The 20,888-nt window shown below is 36.1% G+C and overlaps 1 protein-coding gene across 2 annotated transcripts in view; it reads left to right on the forward strand.

Annotated features, from left to right (window-relative positions):
- LOC138715501 (nucleolar protein 12-like) overlaps nt 1–20,888 on the forward strand; it is a 309,079-nt gene that overhangs the window by 274,584 nt on the left and 13,607 nt on the right. The window lies entirely within an intron of this gene.

Here is a 20,888-nt window from a genome sequence, read left to right on the forward strand (position 1 = left end):
CGCGAAGCCGAAATCCCGCACGACAATGCTGTACTACGTCGCGTCCTTGACGTAAAGACTGGTTGTGAGTGTTCCGAGACTCGAGATTGATCACTCCCGAAGTCAACTTTGAATCAGAACATTTTGATGACTACGATACTGTTCTGTTTCGCCTTTTTGTCTCATTTAAAATGTATAATGTTATTTATTTCAATGATGTACAGAACGTTATTCAAAGTTACGGAATCTTTCCACGCCGACCAAATGCTATTTCGAGAATGATGAGCGAGACTCGAAGCGCACGACAATGACGAGTCGAGACTCGAAAGACAAATGCAACGAACACAGCAAGCGAGAGCGGCAGTTAGTTTTATTCATATCTAGTTTACAGCACATACAACTTTGCAGACCATGACAGATCGCAAGCGAGATTAAAATAAAGATTTTTATGCTCGACCATGCCGAAATGTAGTAATTATACACCTGGTAGTAGCCCTTTAATGCACCTCATTAAAGTACACCTATTCATTAAAGTTCAGGTGTTCAGCCAATGACAAGTCACATTTGTACCGTTATGAAACCGCAAGTATCGATTATTCTCGGATATGCAAACGAAAGAGAATTAGCGAAAAGTCACGGAGGCTGGAAATCCAATACTGTCGCAGAAGGTTATGTTCTGTTACTATAATAATTAGCGTTAATTGTAAATAATATTCAAATACATTCAATTTGTCATCTCGTTTTTCAATTCTAGATAAATTTCCAGGTTATATCAGATTAATGTTCATCTTATTCCTTATCAAGGTCAATGACATTCGGCCTCGGAAAAAATCAATACTTTCGCGTCTGCGCACATCTGACAATTCAGGTCAGTTCGCACATAACCATAACATGACCTAATTTTGAATAATTTCAAGTTAGAAATATGGTCGAGCATAAAAAGTCGTATGAAACTTGCCTATAATGGTAATTAAGACGCTCGTATGAAAATTATGAAACTCGCTTGCGCTCGTTTCATAAACAAACATACTTGCGTCTTAATTACTACTATTATAGGCTCGTTGCATAATGTACTATTAATGATAAGTAGAAGCCTATTGTAGAAAATAGTTGTAGGCGTCTGCTAGTAATACTGCATTGTTTCACGGATGGCGAAGCATGATTGATTCCATCTTATTTTTTTTTGTGCTGTCCATGGCAGAAAGTTGTATTGTGCGCTGCTTATTTTCTTAACAATTTCGGTAGTTTTTGAACTGTTTGTAGTGTTGCAGTGATTACTGAGCACATATTTAAAGTAAGAAGTTCATACTTGTACTATACTGTAGTACTTGAATTCCTCTAACTGTACATATATTTAGATTAGGTGTTAATGGCGTCAATTAAAGCTTAGGAAGTGGATGCGATTTCTTACCTCTCTTCTCGTGAAAGTGATGGCGGCCGAACAAACGTGATTATTTCGATCCATAGCAAGGTTTCTGTACCTTTGCCAGAAAAACTAATTTGAAGAAAATTATTACCCATAAATCGTACTTCAATTCTATTTTTTTATTATTTTAATGCATATCACGAAATTACCTACCCTTTTTTGATTTTAGGTCTAACATAGGAAAAGAGAAAATTGAATACAGGAAATACGATGCAATCAACTTATCGCAGCCGACAAAATTGTGAGGGAGCAGAAAGTATCTAGTATATAAAAAAAATGTATGTGTCATTGAGTTCACTCAAAGATTTCATAAGCAGAAATGATAGTAATGGAAATCAGACTCCTAAATTACGAAGGCTTTTTGCTCTTACGTCTGACCTGGAAGAACGGCTTATATTAATTATACGAGGGTGGATCGGAAAGTAACGCACAATAATTAAAAAAACGTTTAATAGGTAAACAAAAATAAAAAAAATATCCAAATGAACTCACACTTTCAGCTACTTTTCTACATAAGCACCAATACATTTCTGCCATCGACGTCCCGGTTTCATTATACCCTGTCCATAGAAGTCCGTTCGGTCGGAGTATAGCCATCTGCGGACAGTTGATTGCATTTCTGCATCATCACGAAAATACCTTTCCTTACCCTATATTTATAATTTACAGTGACATTCATTGAAAAATAACGCGAGTATAAATTCTACTCTATTACGGTAATCGGAGAATAATTTGCAGATTACAGTATTTGTTTTAATTCTTTCCTCCCAAATAAAATGTGACATGTCTGACACTGTTATTATTTAAACAGGAGCAAATGTATAAGAAATAATGCAATCGGATACAAAAGTTCAAAATACTGAAAATAAATTTCCATGGCTTGTCAGAATTCTTCACGAAATGGAGTGAGCCTGCCATTGAGAACTGAAAATTATATAGAAAAATCATATTTATCATTTGTAAAAAGTACGCTCAGAACTGCGGCCTAACAGTAGATCTATCATTCCAGTCACGCACCATAATTTGGATCCATCTTGAAAAACAGAAATCAAAAACGAAAACGTTTGAAACAATAGCTGATGGAACCGCACACACAAGAACAAGCCCGGGCAAACTCAATTCATAGAAGCGGGCTCGACACAAAACCCACCGCGCCCGCAAGCAGTCTGCTACGTCACGGCACTGTGGAGCTGCATGGGCTGGGCGTTCTGCTGGAATACTCACCCATGTGTATATAGTATAGTTGTAGTGGTTGACATCTTCCTTTCCTTCTCTTCTTTCTTTTTTAGTTACATGTAAGATACCACAGATCATTTCAATACATCAGTTTTGTAATAATGTATTTTCTGTTTCTATCCCCAAAATTATATCGTAGTCCAGAATAACTATAAGTTGTTACGTGTTCAGTAGTTTTATTATACAGTAATATTTTTGATCTGATTAATGATTTTCTCCGTAATGCCATTATTTTAGTTTTATATACTGATATCTTAAAATTGAGGCGGTTCCGAAAGAACGGCACATATCCATAAAGTGCATTTTGAGATAATGACCTACAAAGGTGTTGTGTTGCCAGTACTCATTTCAAACACAATTTTGATTTAGTTCCTTATATTTTATAAATTCATCGTTTGTTAATGTGCTAATATTTATATATTACATTTGTAAACCTACCGATATTTTGTCACAATACTAGGCCTAAGTACAGTAGGTACGACCTATGTGCCCTTTTTCCAAAGATACTTTTATTTGCTTTAAATAAACTTAAGGAGTGATGAAAACGAAAGACTAAACAAAGATAAAACTATTTACAAAATAATTTCAAATATTAAAAACATATTAACATAAAAATATTCACAATCTCATTGCATTTCAATGATGGTATAGCAATGATAATAACAATAACACATCAATAAACTTATTTTACAAAACTTTTATTGTCTATGCATAGGGATAGTACTACTTCGTTTTTCTATACGTTGTGAGATTCTTCGAGGACAAATTCTAGCCATTTCACGTCGTCCTCGTTTAAGTATTTAAATAGAGATCTTATGTCGTCAAACATGGTTTGGCTGATTGTTGGGAATGGAACAATCGTAGGTTTGATATTATGCCTAATTATTTTCAGTCTGATGGAATAGTTGAAGGGAATCCATAAGGGATTGTAATTTTCAGAGCACACAAAAGTACCATCCACTTTGTATCTCACTATAAAATACTTCATAATCGTAAATTTGCGTGTAGGAGATGGAGTCTTCATGAAATAGGGCATTAAAGCTGTATCCGACTCTTTTGTAAAGTATGACGCATTACACCTCAAAGTTGCTGGGATGTTTTCTGCATGTTGCTATAGCTTTAACCATGGTTTTGCAGTTCCAATGGTTTCTTTCTTTTCATAGCAGATCTCACGAGTCCAAAGATTCTGTCACATTGTGTAAATGTGACTAACAGGAAACATAGAATATTTCTATCTGATGTGCCTTGGCGAACCAAGCAGAAAACCTCAGAAGCGTCGAATTTCTATTTTGTCCTCCTGCGGCATTAGACATCATTATGACAGTTTCCACGTTAGGACATTTTTTAAGATTTATTTGAAGGCAGTCATACAAAAACGACGCCACTGAATTAGCATTCTTTCTTGCTTGAGTTTCCATGAAAAATAAAAGTAGGAATTTCCATGAAGCAACAATAGAACAAAATTATTTCAAGTATTTTCCGTTATTTAACAATAATTACAAGATAAGATTTTAAATTGATACACTTACACCTATAAGCACTTACTCTATAGTCTCAATCTGTAAACCGTCGAACCAACTGCACAACGGCGTGCGGACAGAATGTGAGCGGTGCACTGCCGATGCACATGGGGTGCTCGATTTATTTTATTGGGTTATTTTGCGACGCTGTATCAACATCTAGGTTATTTAGCGTTTGAATGATATGAAGGTGATAATGCCGGTGAAATGAGTCCGGGGTCCAGCAGCGAAAGTTATCCAGCATTTGCTCGTATTGGGTTGAGGGAAAACCCCGGAAAAACCTCAACCAGGTAACTTGCCCCGACCGGGATTCGAACCCGGGCCACCTGGTTTCGCAACCAGACACGCTGACCGTTACCCCACAGGTGTGGACTGGGGTGCTCGATCCTGACCCCTAGCATCGTGGCATAAACAGCTCTCCTGCCTCGTTGAAGCATAGTCAAGAAACGAAAAGTGGTAGATATGTGCATTCCTATGAACCCGAGCGGTCAATTAATGCAATCTTTGGAAAAAGGGCACATACACCCATGTGCCCTTATTCCGGAACCCGCCTCAATTATACGAGATGTTACAGCTTCGTGTGTTTTTATATAAAGTCGTTCTTAATCTTTACAAAATTACGAAATCAGGATCATTTGAAATACAGGTGTACTAATTACATTTATTTTTACATACTGTATAGAATGAAGTACTATATATCAAAATGATATTAAACATTGGATAAAGCCAATTGAAATGTTGGCATGTAGTGTTTCTTTGCGATTTTTTACTTAGATATCCAGTTCCTAAGAGCAAATGTTTTCAGAAAAAAGCTAAGACAGCCCAGCCACTAGCCTTCACAGAGGGGTCAGCAGAAACTGGTGGGGGAAATCGGGAAGAGATGCAACCAAACGGACACAGTACCTGTGCGAAAACATGATTCCATAATGAAGGGTTATTCTTTGATGTAATCCAAACAAAGAAGTTCAGGATTTTGCTCTCTTTGCTTCATTTTCGAGATAAAAATTGTTTTATATGAAACATTTCATAGCGTGTTTTAAAGAAAGAAATCGATTTAATTCCAAATATGCTCAATCAATTTTAAGAGAGCCGTTACTATGATAACAAATGATTGAAAGAAATTTATTTATTTATTTTTCTTTAGATATGCAGAAACGATGGCGGGCTTATGCTAGGGCGGCAATGAACCTGCGGGTTCCTTAAAAGCCATTTGTAAGTAAGTAACTACGATATACAGAAATTTGATCCGAACAAATGTAACATTGTAAAATTCCTTTGCAGAACATCAGTAAATTGCAGGATTCACTGTTCTTGAAGCATTAGGCCTATCTTGATCCACTTTTTTACTTACAAAATGAACAAGGAATGTCTTTAATAACGATACAATACCAGCAGAGCATTACAATACAAATCTTTAGATATATTTCGATTATAATATCAATCCAGTGCCATAGGTAAATCATGGTTGGCAATAGTTTCTTTTTTTCCAAACGGGCCACAGTCTAGGACTGACGTCCATTTGTAACATTTCTATACCCACATTTCACATATAACTATCAACTGGACTGAAGTTATTTTGTTGTAAATTGGTGCACCGACTCCTAAACTGCCAATTCCCACAGAAAATTCGTTTTTCGAAAAGATGGACCGAAGCCCTTTTGGAAAGAGGATTCGATTACAAAACAGGGTCTTGCACTTACGGATTAACTTCTACGTGTGCCGAACATGCGGCACACCTCGTCCATCAGCCTTTCGTAGGAATTTCGGGGCTCCTCTTCCGCTGGTGCGCTGGGGGCCTCCTCAGGTTGCGGTGGAGGTGGAGGTGGGGGTGGGGGTTCTTCTCCGAGGACTTCCTCCAGAGGATCGGCGAAAGTTACATGTCTTTTGCCATCGTCAACCGCTGGGCCCTCAACCGAGGCGTCTTCCGCGCCGGCATTCTCCGGCCCACTTGCCTCGTCTCCCAAGTCAGCACTTCCCGGTTCTGCTGTCTCGTCACCCTCAGGCTGTTTAGTGTCTTCGGCACCGTCACTCGCAGGTTCTTTTGTGTCTTCGGTGCCGTCACTCTTGGGTGCACTTGGTTTTTCTTTTGTGCTAGCACTCCCAGGTTTCTTTTTCTTGGCGGCACTAGATTTCTGACCACTAGTACCAGGAGTGCTTTCTCCATCCTTATTAGGTTTTAAGATATACAATGTTGTGTTCTCCCGGAAGGGCTGTTTTTCTCTGCAGTTGTTGTAGAGCATGTAAGCTCCAACTGCAGCCCCTCCGGTGGCCGCCAGTTTACTGACGGTCCCCGCTTTCGTCAGAGATTTCGCTAATGCGCTTAAAATGAACTTAGAGCTCCACATATTTATGTGTTATGATTTGAGGAACGTCTCCAGGCAACGCACCGCATAGGCTCTGTTGTGAATGCATTATTGATTAAGCACATCGCAGCCAAAACAATAGGTTTGTTTCCAGCAAGCAATTCAGAACGCCTTCCGAACTTCTTTCGACGCATGCACCAGTTGTGTACGTTGTCAGAACTAGTTCAGAATTTTACGTTGTTGGAATGTTTCTTGAACTGCTCTTTCACGGCCTTCGGAGTCCCTTCTCATTTTTAAATTGTATTCATCTTCCGAACTTCATTTGTCATAAACTATATCACTACCACCTTCCAAATCACTCATGATCGACCAATTTCACTCGTTCTAAAGCACGTTGGAACAGGGATCTGGGGGTTCAGATCGGTTCTAGTCTTGTTGGGCTACTGCGCATGAGCAGGCAGTGCTGGAACAAACCTCTTGAGACGAGTCCGTTGTCACTCACTAGTTGAATGTTTTATCTGTCAATTACCTTAAACAGAAAGATTCTTCTCTGCAGTGGCGGATTAGTCACAGCATAAATGTAGTCAATATATAGAGCCGCAAGTTTCGGGGGAAGCAAGTGGCCGTAACATAAGGCGAGTTCCGAAATAGCAGAAAAAGTTCGCAGTTGAAGTAGTTTTCAACGTTGTAACACAAACCATGCTCTTTTTAACTCTCGAATTTCCGCGACACAAACACGTTTTAAGCTCGGCAATTTACTGCTGAACTATGGGGGTGGAAATTTGCACGTTATATTGCAAATTCATCTTTTATAAGGCGTTCGCCTGCCTTGCATTGACATTATATGGCATATTGTAAACATGGTGGTGTAAAATAAAACGCATGGCCTTGATTAATTCGTCTTCAAACGAATTACCAAAGCCTCCCTCGTCCGTACTCGCCATTTCAATATATTTTGTTGCAAATTTATCCAATCGACAAAACGAAATAATACAACACCAGAAGCTTAGCTTAAATTTTCTTTTCTTCAGTTCATTATTTTAAAATAATTTATTGTCGCTCATTAATTTATTATTTTTTTATTTGGTAACTTAACGGCGCTGTATCAACTGTAAGGTTACTTAGCATCGATGGAATTGATGACAGCGAGATGGTATTTGGCGAGATGAGGGCGAGGATTCGCCATAGATTACCTGGCATTCGCCTTACGGTTGGGGAAAACCTCGGAAAAACCCAACCAGGTAAACAGCCCAGGCGGGATCGAACCCGCGCCCGAGCACAACTCCAGATCAACAGACAAGACAGTGTCTTAGCCGACTGAGCTACGTCTGTGGCTCACTCTTTATTAATTTACTAGTATTTAACGCAATCTTTTTCACCCCGTGTTTTTGAATTAATAAGAACGCACATTTTATAAACTTTTACTGAATGTTAATGTTATGTTTTATTTAACGACGCTCGCAACTGCAGAGGTTATATCAGCGTCGGGGGATGTGCCGGAATTTTGTCCCGCAGGAGTTCTTTTACATGCCAGTAAATCTACTGACATGAGCCTGTCGCATTTAAGCACACTTAAATGCCATTGACCTGGCCCGGGATCGAACCCGCAACCTTCGGCATAGAAGGCCAGCGCTATACCAACTCGCCAACCAGGTCGACACTTTTACTGAATAGAGCATGATGCGCGACTTTTTTAGTGCGACGGGTGGAGGGGGGGTTCCCAAGCGTGGCTGAACTGAGACCCTCACTACTTCTGTCCACGTCGATTTGCAAGTACTGATTTGTTCATTACGTTTAATTATTTCTGTGGGGAATTTGGCTCTTAAGAGATGGGATGGATGAAAATTTGGTAATTTTTTTGTCAAAAATCACATTTTTTTTTTTGGTAGAAAATGAAGCTGTGGTGCCTACTTTACACTTTGACGAGATGTTAGAGCCTTACGACGGCTTTCTCATCAATTATGCCCTCTAAAAAAAGGCTGCGCTCATTAAGTATAAAACATATAGAAATTTAAGTAATTTTTCCGCACTTTTTCAGCCCACGTCTCTGATTCACATTGCTAAGGAATCCACAAACGTTATGCTACAAAGTTAGAAACTTTTACTGCATGTTCTTTAACGTATACTTATCAAAGTTATGTTGGCGTTTTTTTTAAATAAAATTGTTAATAAAAAATAAAACGCGTGCTTACAGCCTAATCTCTTACGAGATTAATATCAGCCGGAGTGCTGTAGTTAATGAATAGAGATTGTGCAAGGCACTGGTGTGATTATAGACAGCCGTGTGCACAGTTTAGTAGAATAAACATTGGTAATTTCGTGAAAATTAATCTAAAATGCAAACCTGTAAATATATCCTTATTCCGATTTTTTCATCTAAAAGACGATAATTTGTTGTACAAATCTAGAGACATAAAAGATTGGACACGTTCTTGAACAAGTGCCAAAAACCACTTTTACAATTTAAGCTAAAAGGTTGGTTATTTCGTGATAACCTTGGTAATTTCGTGATGTTACATTGATAATTTCGTGAGAGATAGAAGAATTGTGGATAAATTCATTAAAGTCAAATGAAATTATCATTTATTGTTACAAGACTTCAAACATAGTAATTCCGGCTAATATTCTTAGCAAGAAAACATAGACATACATATCAGCATATAATAATAATAATAATAATAATAATAATAATAATAATAATAATAATAATAATGAAGTCAAAATAAAAATTGAAATTGAAAAGGGATCTTCTTTGTCCTGAAAGTGTGAACACTTTTATTACGTACTTTACTATATATTACGAGGGTCACTACAAATGTAATGCACAACACTTATTCAAAAATTACATTATTATACTACAGCTTTGCTATTTTCAAAGAATGTAGATACATCCTTTAGGAACAAAATGTCACTTTTCCACATAATCCCTGTCACTTTCAACTGCCTTAGGGTAGGTACACGTTGGAGCAACGATAAACGATAAAAGAAATGACCTAGCGACGCTTTGGTATTATCAAAGAATCAAGTGTTCATATCGGAGCAACGAGGACGCGGGAAGCGAACATTTTGATTTATCAGTAGAAGATATTCTATGCATCCACTTAATGAAAGAAGATATATAGGAAATATCAGCTGCTAGGTTCAAGGTTAATATAACTTAAATACGTACAAAATTAAACCCGTTTCTCATCCCAAAAGTAGTATAAATTCGTTGTGTTGTGATTGGTTCTTGTGATCACATAATGTATCACGAATAAATACACAACTGATCAATTTGCCAATATCTACAACAATTAATTTAATATGCCGAAATAATAATAAATCTATTAATATTCGGATATATTGATAACCACCGGTCATTATACAGATCAATATTATCTTAATCAGAGATCATATGAACGACAAGAGCGAAGAAAATGGAACTTATCTTTTTCGTTGCTTTTATCGTGTATCCATAGTCTACTATATACAGTCGCGAAGCTTGAAGTGTTTTTTTTTTTTGCAAATCTCGTGATAAAGCGCTCCAAGCGGTTAGCAACTAGAAACAATAGACTGTCCATGGTCGACTTTGGACTGTGTCGTATTTCTATCGAGTGCTAGCTCGTTGCGTATTTCACATTGATGCTTGTGAAATGTTCGTTATTGGTTTTAATGAAAATGTTAATGGCTAAAATATAATAATTGGAATAATAATATGGGACAAGGAGGAGACGTTTGTAGTGCTATACATTGTAGCAACAGTAAGAGAAAGAGGCCAGAGTTATCCTTTTTCCGATTTCCGAAAGATTCAGAAAGGTTCCTGGGTTTCCACAAGAATGCTGTGCAGAAACAAAACTCTTACTTTTTATAGTTCTTTGTGACTGTTAGAATACATTATATCCTTAAATTTCACAATGAAAGGACATTAGATACCGGTTAAAGTTCTGTCACTTGGGCTGCTAAATTTCCAGAGAAATAAAGGCTAGGTCTACTTTTTTTTTCAGAGGATATATTTTTAATTGTAGCTATTAATTTTGTTATTATTTTATGTGTTATTTTACTAAAGACGTAGAAAAATTAAGTTTGTTTTAATGAAATTTATTGATCACGTTTTATTTTCAATTCTGGTGGGATTATTATTGCTTAGGCCTACTTTTTTTTTCAAAGGACATGTTTTTAATTATAGCTGTTAATTTTGTTGTTATTTTTATTTGTTGCTTTACTAGAGACGTAGAAAAAGTCTGTTACAATAAAATTTATTGATCACGTTTTATTTCCAATTCTGGTGCGATTATTATTGCTTAACCTCATCCCACTTTGTTAACTACGTAAGCCTACACTACAAGTATCGGTACGCGTAAGTTACTCCATTAATTCATATTTTCATTATTATTGTTGTAAAGGGAAACGCAAATTAATATCTATTGGTTTCATAGTTAATTATCGCTATAATCTTGAATGAGTGAAGCTATTATAGTAAATTTGAGTTCGTCTTGCACAAACAAAAATTATATTAACTCATTTCTTGCAGGTATCTTCGAGTTTATGGTGGAATTTAATATACTTCGTTAAAATAATAAATTAACTTTATGCATTTAATATTTCAATAATGGAAGGAAGGTGTTAATTTTTCCAAAAGAACACGACAACGAAAGTGTAACATATTTTGTCGTCTGCTAGGAGAGAGATCTGCGATGATGAGGCGATAGTAGCGATCCTAATGGTGGGCAACTACTCATGTTTGCATTTTTACTACATATTGAGCTTCGCGACTGTATATAGTAGACTGTGGTGTATCTTCGCTTTTATCGTTACTGCAATATGCACACCTCAATGACAATGCATGCTTCAATTCTCTCTGATATAGCATCGCTGCTTCTTTTATCGTTTATCGTCGCTCCAACTTGTACGTACCCTTACGCCACCTAGGAACGAGGGCCTGTAGACCAGCACGGTAGAAGTCTGGATCAACACGTCTGAGCCAGTCTTTAGTAGCGTGCACGAGGGAGTCATCTTCTAACCTCGCTCCTCGAAGGGATCCTTTAGTTTACCAAAGAAATGGTAATCGAGCTTGAAGTTTCTTGAGAGTTGCCACATATGCGTCAGAATTAATGGTGGTTCCGTATGGTATGATGTCCACAAGCAAGAATCCTTCTGAATCGAAAAATATAGTAGCCATAACTTTTCCTGCCGAAAGCACAGTTTTGAATTTCTATTTCGTTGGTGAATTAACATGATGCAACTCCATTGTCTGCCTCTTTGTCTCCTCCGGTTCAAAATGGTGGAGCCATATTTCATCTCCTGGCACAATTCTTGCAAGTAAGTCATCTCCACCATTCGTATACTGGTCCAAAAGTTCACTGGGAACTGTTTCTCGGGCTATACTGGAATTGGTTCCCAAATCTGTGAATTAGTTCCCAGTTCGTCCCAGAGCTATACTCGAGTTGGTTCCAGGTTGATTTCTCCTGTGTACTGCAATTGGTCCCCGCGCTAGATCAAGACAGAAAACATTTCCCTTCCCTTTTTATACAGACTTAGGACTGTCAACTACTGTCTACAGTAGTAGGTAGGTTAAAAATGTTTTGTGCTTGACGGACACGCTGCGTCGAATAACGTCACAATTTTATTTCTGTACTGGTAAGAATTTGAAACAAACGTGTCGCAGGAATGCATATCTACTTATATTGCCATCAGAAAGCTTTAGCCATCCAATCTTTCACAAAAGTTTCCTTTTGTTGCATTATCTTAGGCCTACATTTACTTTTACTCCTAAGCTTAATGTAAGTATCGCACTGAACCTCCTTCAGAGCATCTGCAAGTGCAAATATATTTGGGTGTGTAGCACAAAAGTGCGCATTAAGTTTACTGTGAAAAGATTCACAACAGTTGGTTGTTCGCTCTAAGAAAGAAGTAAACTCAGCCCATATTGGAAGTGAATGCTCACTTGTTGGTGTAATATAAGTATGGAGGAGGTAATCAAGGAACTGGTCCAATCGATCGTACTCTATAGGTTTGACAGCCATTAAGTCATTAACAAAACAATCTTCAAAATCACAGCCTTGGATATTTGAACATGGGGAACCAACTCACGTTGTTGATATTTTGTTTGGGAACCAACTGCAGAACAGCGGTTTCTCGAGTTTCTTTGTGGACTTTTGTCAACATCCTCGGAACCCATCTGGCACAAAGCTTTCTTAACCGTAATGCTCAACAAAATGTCACCTCAAACAGCTAAAATTCCTATCAGTAAAGCGAAGCCTATATGGCGACTACAGGTGTATCTAAAATTCCAAAAATATTTTCTAAAATTTCATTAACATATAATAAATCTTTGTTCCAAATATCATATGCTTACATTCAGTAATAAGCCTGTAATGCAATTATAAACATCCACAAAATTTGTACGCCTGAGAAGTCGACGCTAACTTGCTCTCTCCAAACACAAAAGCTCACTGAAGCAGCTACAATAGTCACACAAATCATTGCTGTATGTTTCTGGAAACCCGACAAATATGCAATTCCTTGGCGGAAATTTGAATCTCGTAACACCATTGCTTAGTTCACGAAAGAGCCAGGAAAACAATTTCACAAAATAACCACTGCCACAAAATTACCAATGTTTACGCTACAAAAGTTGATTATTTTGTAAGTATTTTCTGCCAATCAGAATTTAGAATGTTTAATAGTTGTAAAGTTAATCCAGTTTAATTTTGTAGCATATTTTATAAACATTTCATGTAAAGTTCGTTCTAACTGTATATTTTGACATTATCAACTGCGCAAAATAAGACGATATATTACATACTTACGTAATCAGCTTCGTCCTTCGATGTGCTACGTACAGTTACTTCCAACCTACATGGTAAAACATATTACTATTGCATCAAGATTACCCGTCCAAACGATATGATAACATTTTAAGTTACAGTCTTATAGTGTTGATTGTTTTCATATATCTATTTCTGTCGTTTAAACCGGTAGTTTCACTTCACGTCACAGTTTGATACTGTTCATTGTTTTATTATATCTATGTCTGTTGTAAAAATTAAACCAGCAGTTCCTTTTACAATGTTTTATCTATCGGTATAACGGTGTTATAGTTGTGAAGAAGAACATTCAACATTGCATTATTGGAAAGCAGATAAAATATTAAAATATGTAAGCATGTTTGTCTCACACTGACGTCACCAAATACGATTGAAACACGTGTCCTTGGTCTAGCTAGTATGACATACTCATCATGACAATTTCAGCTTTTATCAGCATTATTTACTTCATTAGCCGCAGTTGTGTACGATAAAAGACAGAATTGAAGTAAAAAATCTTACAGTCCCACTGCTTTGGACTTATGATGATAATGCTGTAAACACGTTGATTTTTGTTTCACCGCTAACATCTATCTGGGAGAGCGACCCTGAAACGAAAACATAAGAGGACCATGAGAAATAGACTGGGAAGCTTGGAAGAAGGATTTTACTTTACTACTAGCCGTACCCGTGCGCTCCGCTGCACCCGTTAGAAATAAATATAAAGTAATTACATAATTAAAATAGGACGTTTGATCCAGAGAACATCCGTGTTTGATAGAAGGATAAATCGTTTAATGTGTTACTTAATTTAAATTGTATTTAAATAATTAAAATGCGATTATTTTGGTCCAGAGAGCACTCATTTGTTGCAATGATAATTCTTTTAACATGTTTCTTATTTGTTATTATACGCAACCATAGTTTAATCAAGATTGACATATAATTTAGTTTTAATGTGTATACTTCATATTTCTTGCTATATGTTTCCATTGAATTATGGTAATAACTTAATTTTAACCCTTATTTTCTACGTCTTCAGTAAATGGCGCTTGGCCCACCATGGCTCTGAACCCTTCAAATAACTTAAATACTGATACAGTATAAACAGTGATATGTAATATATTTCTTTCGATATTTTCCTAGTACCCGGTACTCGTTACATAGACCACTCTTACACTAAACGTGTAGTAATTCAAGCTTATTAATCAAATGATTCTACTTACTCTTTTTTATATGCTCACCTGTATGTAATATCTATTTTATACATATTTCATTGTTATTTTCCATCCGGAGATCATTAAGAACGATAAATATTACTTAATATCTCCTATCTTTCTTCAAATAGTGTTTATATGCCATGTAAAATTTCATTTGTTTTCATAAGTTAACAATGATGCACATTGGGAGCAACATATAAGAAATTATTTTCCAACACAATCCACGCTATATTCACGTTGTTTTGAAATGATTAATCAAGATGGTTTGCTTATTGTTTATTACACGCACATTTGTATGTAATTTCTGTTCCATACTTTTTCTTCTATCCCACGATCATTAAGAATGGTGAATATTATTCATGCTTGTTTCCTGTATTTCTTAAAATAATGTTATGTGGCATGTTAGTTTTTATTTGTCGTTATTTACGTAAAAATGATGCGCCAAAAATAATAATAATTTCGTACACACTCCACATCCTGTATATTCACATTTGTTTTTCAGTGATTTGTTAAAGAATGTACCGGTACCTTCAACTCAAATGTGATGGACCGGTTAATTATTATAAATTAATTGCATGAAGGTTTGGGGGCCAAGTCCCCAAGAGAAGTTTTAGGGGGCGGAGCCCCCTAAAGCAAGAAAGAACACTTCATAAAATATAAGTCGTACTTTCAATCCAAAGGTGATGGACCGGTTAATTACTATAAATTAATTGCATGAAGGTTTGAGGGCCAAGTCCCCAAGATGGGTTTTAGGGGGCGGAGCCCCCTAAAGCAAGAAAGAACACATCATAAAATATAAGTCGGGGTGTCGGGCACTGAAAAGTGCCTTTTGGAAAGCATGGTGATGCGCATTTGACAAACGCAGTGTACGTACTTGCTAATAATCCCTTTTTATTTGTCGTTATTTACGTAAAAATGATGCGCCAAAAAATAATAATAATTTCGTACTCACTCCATTTCCTATATTCACATTTCTTTTTCAGTGATTTATTAAAGAATGTACCGGTATTTAGAAGACTATATTAGAAACATGTTACATAAATCACCCTTGTGCCAAAAGAGAATGCTCCCTGGACCAAATTGTCGTATTTTGCAGTGGTCGTCAGTACTCGCTGAAATGGGTAATAATATAATAATATAATTATGTTGTACGTAGCAAGATCGATTATTCAATTGATAGGATATTTTATGAGGTTGTCACGACTGAGATATCTGTTGTCAATTGCTTTTATTTGTCAGAAGGCCTTGACTGACGGGTATATAACACTGCCATCGTATTAGATCACGATGGCAGTGGTATATAAGGACTGGCGCTCTTAGGGCTGGAGGTCGGGGTTTGGGATGGCTCACAAGCAACAAGTTATACTAAATATGTTAAACATAAAAACGACCTATGTAACGACTACCGGGTACTAGGAAATTACCTTTCTTTCTTTCGAAAATGTAAGAATTCACGATCTCCTATGTACCATTGCCATGGAATGAATAAATGTGTTTTTTCTTCCTACTCAAAAATTTTATATTTTGCACATAGGAGTTACTGCAGGAACAACAACGCTATAATCTGAGGCGGCGGTGAAAATGTATTGTATTGTTATTTTAAAAGTCTTGTATATCCTTAAATTTCACTCAGACGTTACTGTAATAACATTATAGACTTATGTCCATCTAGAGAAACTACACTTTCCAAAGGTGAAATAATAATTAAACAATTAACTTTCGATATTACTTCATACAAACACAGAAACGTTCTCTGTAGGCTATGTTTAATAGTTTCCTTTTGTTGTCGTCCAAGGCCCCTTATAGACGGTCATTTGTTTTTATTTCAATACAGCGCCTTATTGTAATTTTAAAACTCATTTATCTCATTAAATATCAGTCCTATCAAAATTTTGTATAGAATAAAACTTATCGGAAATCATTTTTAAAGAAACGTTTGTTATGTAACATTTTTCATGAAAATTAATAATAAGGGAGATATTTCGATTTATTTAATTCAGGCCCCCTTATAACACTCCCTTTTAACTAAAGTATTTTGATTGCCGTATAGCCTGAAATCTAAGTTACAACGAACTTAATATATATCCCAATTTTCATATAAATCAGTTCAGACATTATCGCGTGAAAAGGTAACAAACATCCAGACAGACAGACAGACATACAAACAAAAATTTCAAAAAAGCGATTTTCGGTTTCAGGGTGGTTAATATGTTAGGACCAATTATTTTTGGAAAATCGAAAATTACCAGAAAAATTTTGGCTACAGATTTATTATTAGTATAGATTTATATTGCATATTAAGAGTTACTGCAATATCGAATAAGATTCACAAGATGCAACAAGTTACATACAAAGACGTTTTATAGTTTAACATAGACTCACTACGAGCGCTTTCCTCGACACAAAATTGAACACTTTCGCACATAGCCATCTTGAGGTCAAGAGATATGTGATCGATTTCAAATAATATAGAATGTTATTTAATGATATTTATTATTATATAATCTGTTAGGAGTAAGTGTGTATTCATTTAATCAATAGAGCGTGTGTATACAGTGTTTATATAGTTCATTGTAATCGTTGTTTTGTGTTATATGTGACATCGTGGTGTAGTCTTGTGCTCTATATAACCGTACAAATAGTGTTTATACACGATAGTTTCTTTTAATCGGACTTCTGTGTTAAAGTGTGTGATCTTATGCTGCATACAACTGTCAACTGTACAAAAAGTATTTATATAGATAATTTTAATTGTACTTCAGTGGAGTACGTGAAATCATGTTATAGTCTAGTGCTACATGGCCTACAACTGGACGAATAGTGTTTATGTAATTTATTTTCTTTGTACTACTGTGTAAAACTCCATAAGTGGAATCATATTACATTGTTGTGCTGCATATAACTGTACGAATCGACATAAGAAGCATTCGGGAATATATTTTCACAAGTAAGTTGGTTACATACTGCACATTGTATTAGGATATTGTAAAATGACTGACATCCATTTGTACATTTTTGTTGTGATAATAAAAGGGAGTGTTTTGTAGGAATAAGCGCAAACTTGGCATTTATTTTTATATATCCACTGAAAAATCCTGAGCTTCTCAGTAAATGGTTATATACTCTTAAACGCGACAAATTTAAACCATAGGCTTTGCTCTTTTCATTTCATAGAATCGTGTTTCTGCAATTCTAATTATTGTAAAAAGTTACTGAAAAGTTGACGCAATTTCATCTGTTTTTAATTTTCCAGCCCATCTCATAAAGGTAATCATAAAACATGATCTAAAATATCGAATACCTACTCTAATTAGAATTTCAACACTTTTAAATAATTATATATTCTATATAGAAAGTTATTTATAACATATATATATATATATATATATATATATATATATATATATATATGTATTGAAATTCGTCATAAAATGTTCATAAGTGAATGTTTTTGTACGTGGTGAAATCTATCTCCAAATTCAGCATCCTTACCACTTGTAATGGTATATTAATATGGTACAAGGTTGGGAAGTGCTTTTTACAAAATCGAGTAATGGTTTGAAGAACAAACAGAGCGAGTTTTTCAATTTCAGAGATTTTGTAATGCAGTTCACAAACGTGTATTGTGTAACATTTTTTGCACGATCGTATTTTTAAAATTGCGAAAATTTATAGTAACATTCTTCTAAATCCTTTGCAAAACTGCAATGTAATGGTAACTAAGTAACAATAAGTACACTGTAATCAGTCTGTTTTAGTATAATCTTATGTTATGAAAAATGGTTTCCCTAGCAACAAGTTTATGTGGGAATTCTAACTTTCAAGGCCTTACGACAATAGCTGTAAATACAACAAAAAACACGATCGTGCAAAAAATATTGTTTCAAATTGAACCACCACCCTGCAGAGTATTAAAGAGATCACTAGAATCAGATAATCATGAAACAAAAAATAACAGTTGTACTATATTAATAAAATACTATAGCCCTATACCCTTAGCCCTAATTCGCAAAGATGACGAGGATTACTGACAGTTCAGCATTACATCTTTAATTATTTGCTGTATAATACAGGAATTCAGATTATTACGTTTTATTATTTCTATTTGATTTTATCCTTATTAATCTTTTACCTTATGTTTGATTGTTTTTATGACTTATAGTCAGGGTGCGAACTAAGATTTCTGATTTGGGGGGGGGGGTTGAATCCTAGATAGAGAATATCATACGGACAATTATTATTATTATTATTATTATTATTATTATTATTATTATTATTATTATTATTGCTCTGATGTAATGTAAACATTGAAAGTAAGAATGAAAAAGTAATAATTACATTTTGTGAGGGGATAGAAGTTATCCCTAACTGGGATGTTAATATTGTGACTTTTAATTCAAAACAATAATGTTATTTTTATTGTCAACAATAATGGCTTTGTATTTCTGAATTTTAAACACTCCCGTCAACAATGGTTATTTCACTCCACACAACAACACAGTATTCGTTATTGCACTCCACAGACGACAATGACAATTCACTTGGATTATTGAGAACAACAATGTACTCCTATCTCAACTAATGTTCACAAAGCTCTATTTACAAAACAAAACTGTCAGTTCACAGTTAGCTTGCCTTGGCTAGTTCTTCTAGCTCATTCACTCAAGTTCACATTATATCGAATCCAAGACTTCCAGAGACAGTCCACTGAATTCGAACTCAAGACTTTCAGATAAAGTTCATTGCACATCGAACCAAAGACTTCCGGTCGCGTTGCCTCCGCCTGGACGCTGACTGCTTCTTCACAAACTCACTGGCTTGCTGTCCAAACTAAACTGGCTGTGTAGCTCACTCGCGTCTTCTGTTTCTGGACGATTCTCGGTCTCCCCATCACTCTGACTCCAGACGTCCGTCGCAGTCGGTTTTCTCCCCCTCTCCCTTCGCCACGGGCCGCGCCACAGTGCTGGCCTTCCTCTCTCCCCGCGCACAGCTGCCAGCATCAAGCAGCTTTCTCTCTTCTCTCCCCGCGCCTGCCTTCGCGCGCGCCCTCCCTTCTGCCGGACGCGTGCTCGACTCTCGACGCGGCCATGGATGAATATATAATAGGATGCGAAACTGCGGTCAGCACCATCTGGCAGTGGGGGGCTGAAATAAGATGATCAGCGCCCAACGTCGTAGGTGGTGAACATTTTAGAACTACGTGTTGGGTACATTACCCAGAGTTCTCTATTTATCCGTTCGAGATATTGCTCGAGGACTCGACGAGGAGCCAAGATGGCAGATAGAAACTTGCTAATAAGTGAACATAAAGTGATATTACGTGTGTGTATAAGCAGTGCATGTTAAACAGTGATGTTTATGGACGTTGTAAAAATAATGTTGTTGAATGTATTGTAAAGTAATAGTAATATAATAAATTGAACTATCTAAGTAGTTCTTGCAGACTTTTCAATTGCGCTGTACAATAAATACCTAAAGTCCCTGTTTACACTTGCTTAGTGCTGCTTATGATTAGGTTTTTCTCCGGAAAGGTTGTTTGTGCGCTTTCAATCGGAGACCTCCGGTTACCTCCGACTGATGCCGCGCAGGTTGTATATGTGCTGCGGCGCAGACATACACTTTCCGCTGAGCATTCCTTTAATCGGATCAGGTAGTGATTCGAGTCCGCTGACGTCCGCGTATCTTTTAGAATAAGTGTGTAATTTTTGTTGTTTATTTTCTCCTTTTTATTTACCTCTCTTTCTCTCTCTTTCTTCGGCTCTTCTTTTTTCCTTGTTTTGCTTGAAGTACTATGTTAGCTGACAGATTTTCTTTTCTAGTTTTGAAATTCATAGTATATATGATAAGGCGTATTAGTTTTATGTCGTTGATCAAATTAATAACATTAAAATTAACTGAAAACTAACGCAGAAGTACAGGTTTTCAGTAGCTATAATTTTCCTGGAAACACTCGTTTATTCACAAACAGTTTTTGTCAATTATTATTCTAATCGGTTTAGTTTAACGTAAAATATATTAAGGGGGTTCCAGAATGGAACAAAAGAAACGTGTGGTATCAATGGGTTAAAGTTTACTGTCCAAAATAATTTATTAAGATTCTTCACCAGACAGGACTGTGATCATTGTGTTAAAGGGTGTCAGTATTTGAAGTCTCTCTTCTAAAACGCGTCACTCTTCCTCTGTAATAAAAAATATAAGCGGATATCAACTTAAGGATAATTGTAATTACATTATTACCAGAATGAAACTCAATATTTTAATCTAATAACTCAAGTTGCCTTTTAAATATTTCATATAAGTTATGCATGATTTTTATTGCCTGGAAAGTTACGTTTTATAGAAATTTCAAGACTTTTTTTCTAGACGTGGACCTTTGGAACAATAGCACTAAAGCAGTTTAAAAAATCGTATCAAATGTT

This window comes from Periplaneta americana, chromosome 15, assembly GCF_040183065.1.
Source record: "Periplaneta americana isolate PAMFEO1 chromosome 15, P.americana_PAMFEO1_priV1, whole genome shotgun sequence".
In the NCBI taxonomy this organism is placed as follows: Eukaryota; Metazoa; Arthropoda; class Insecta; order Blattodea; family Blattidae; genus Periplaneta; species Periplaneta americana.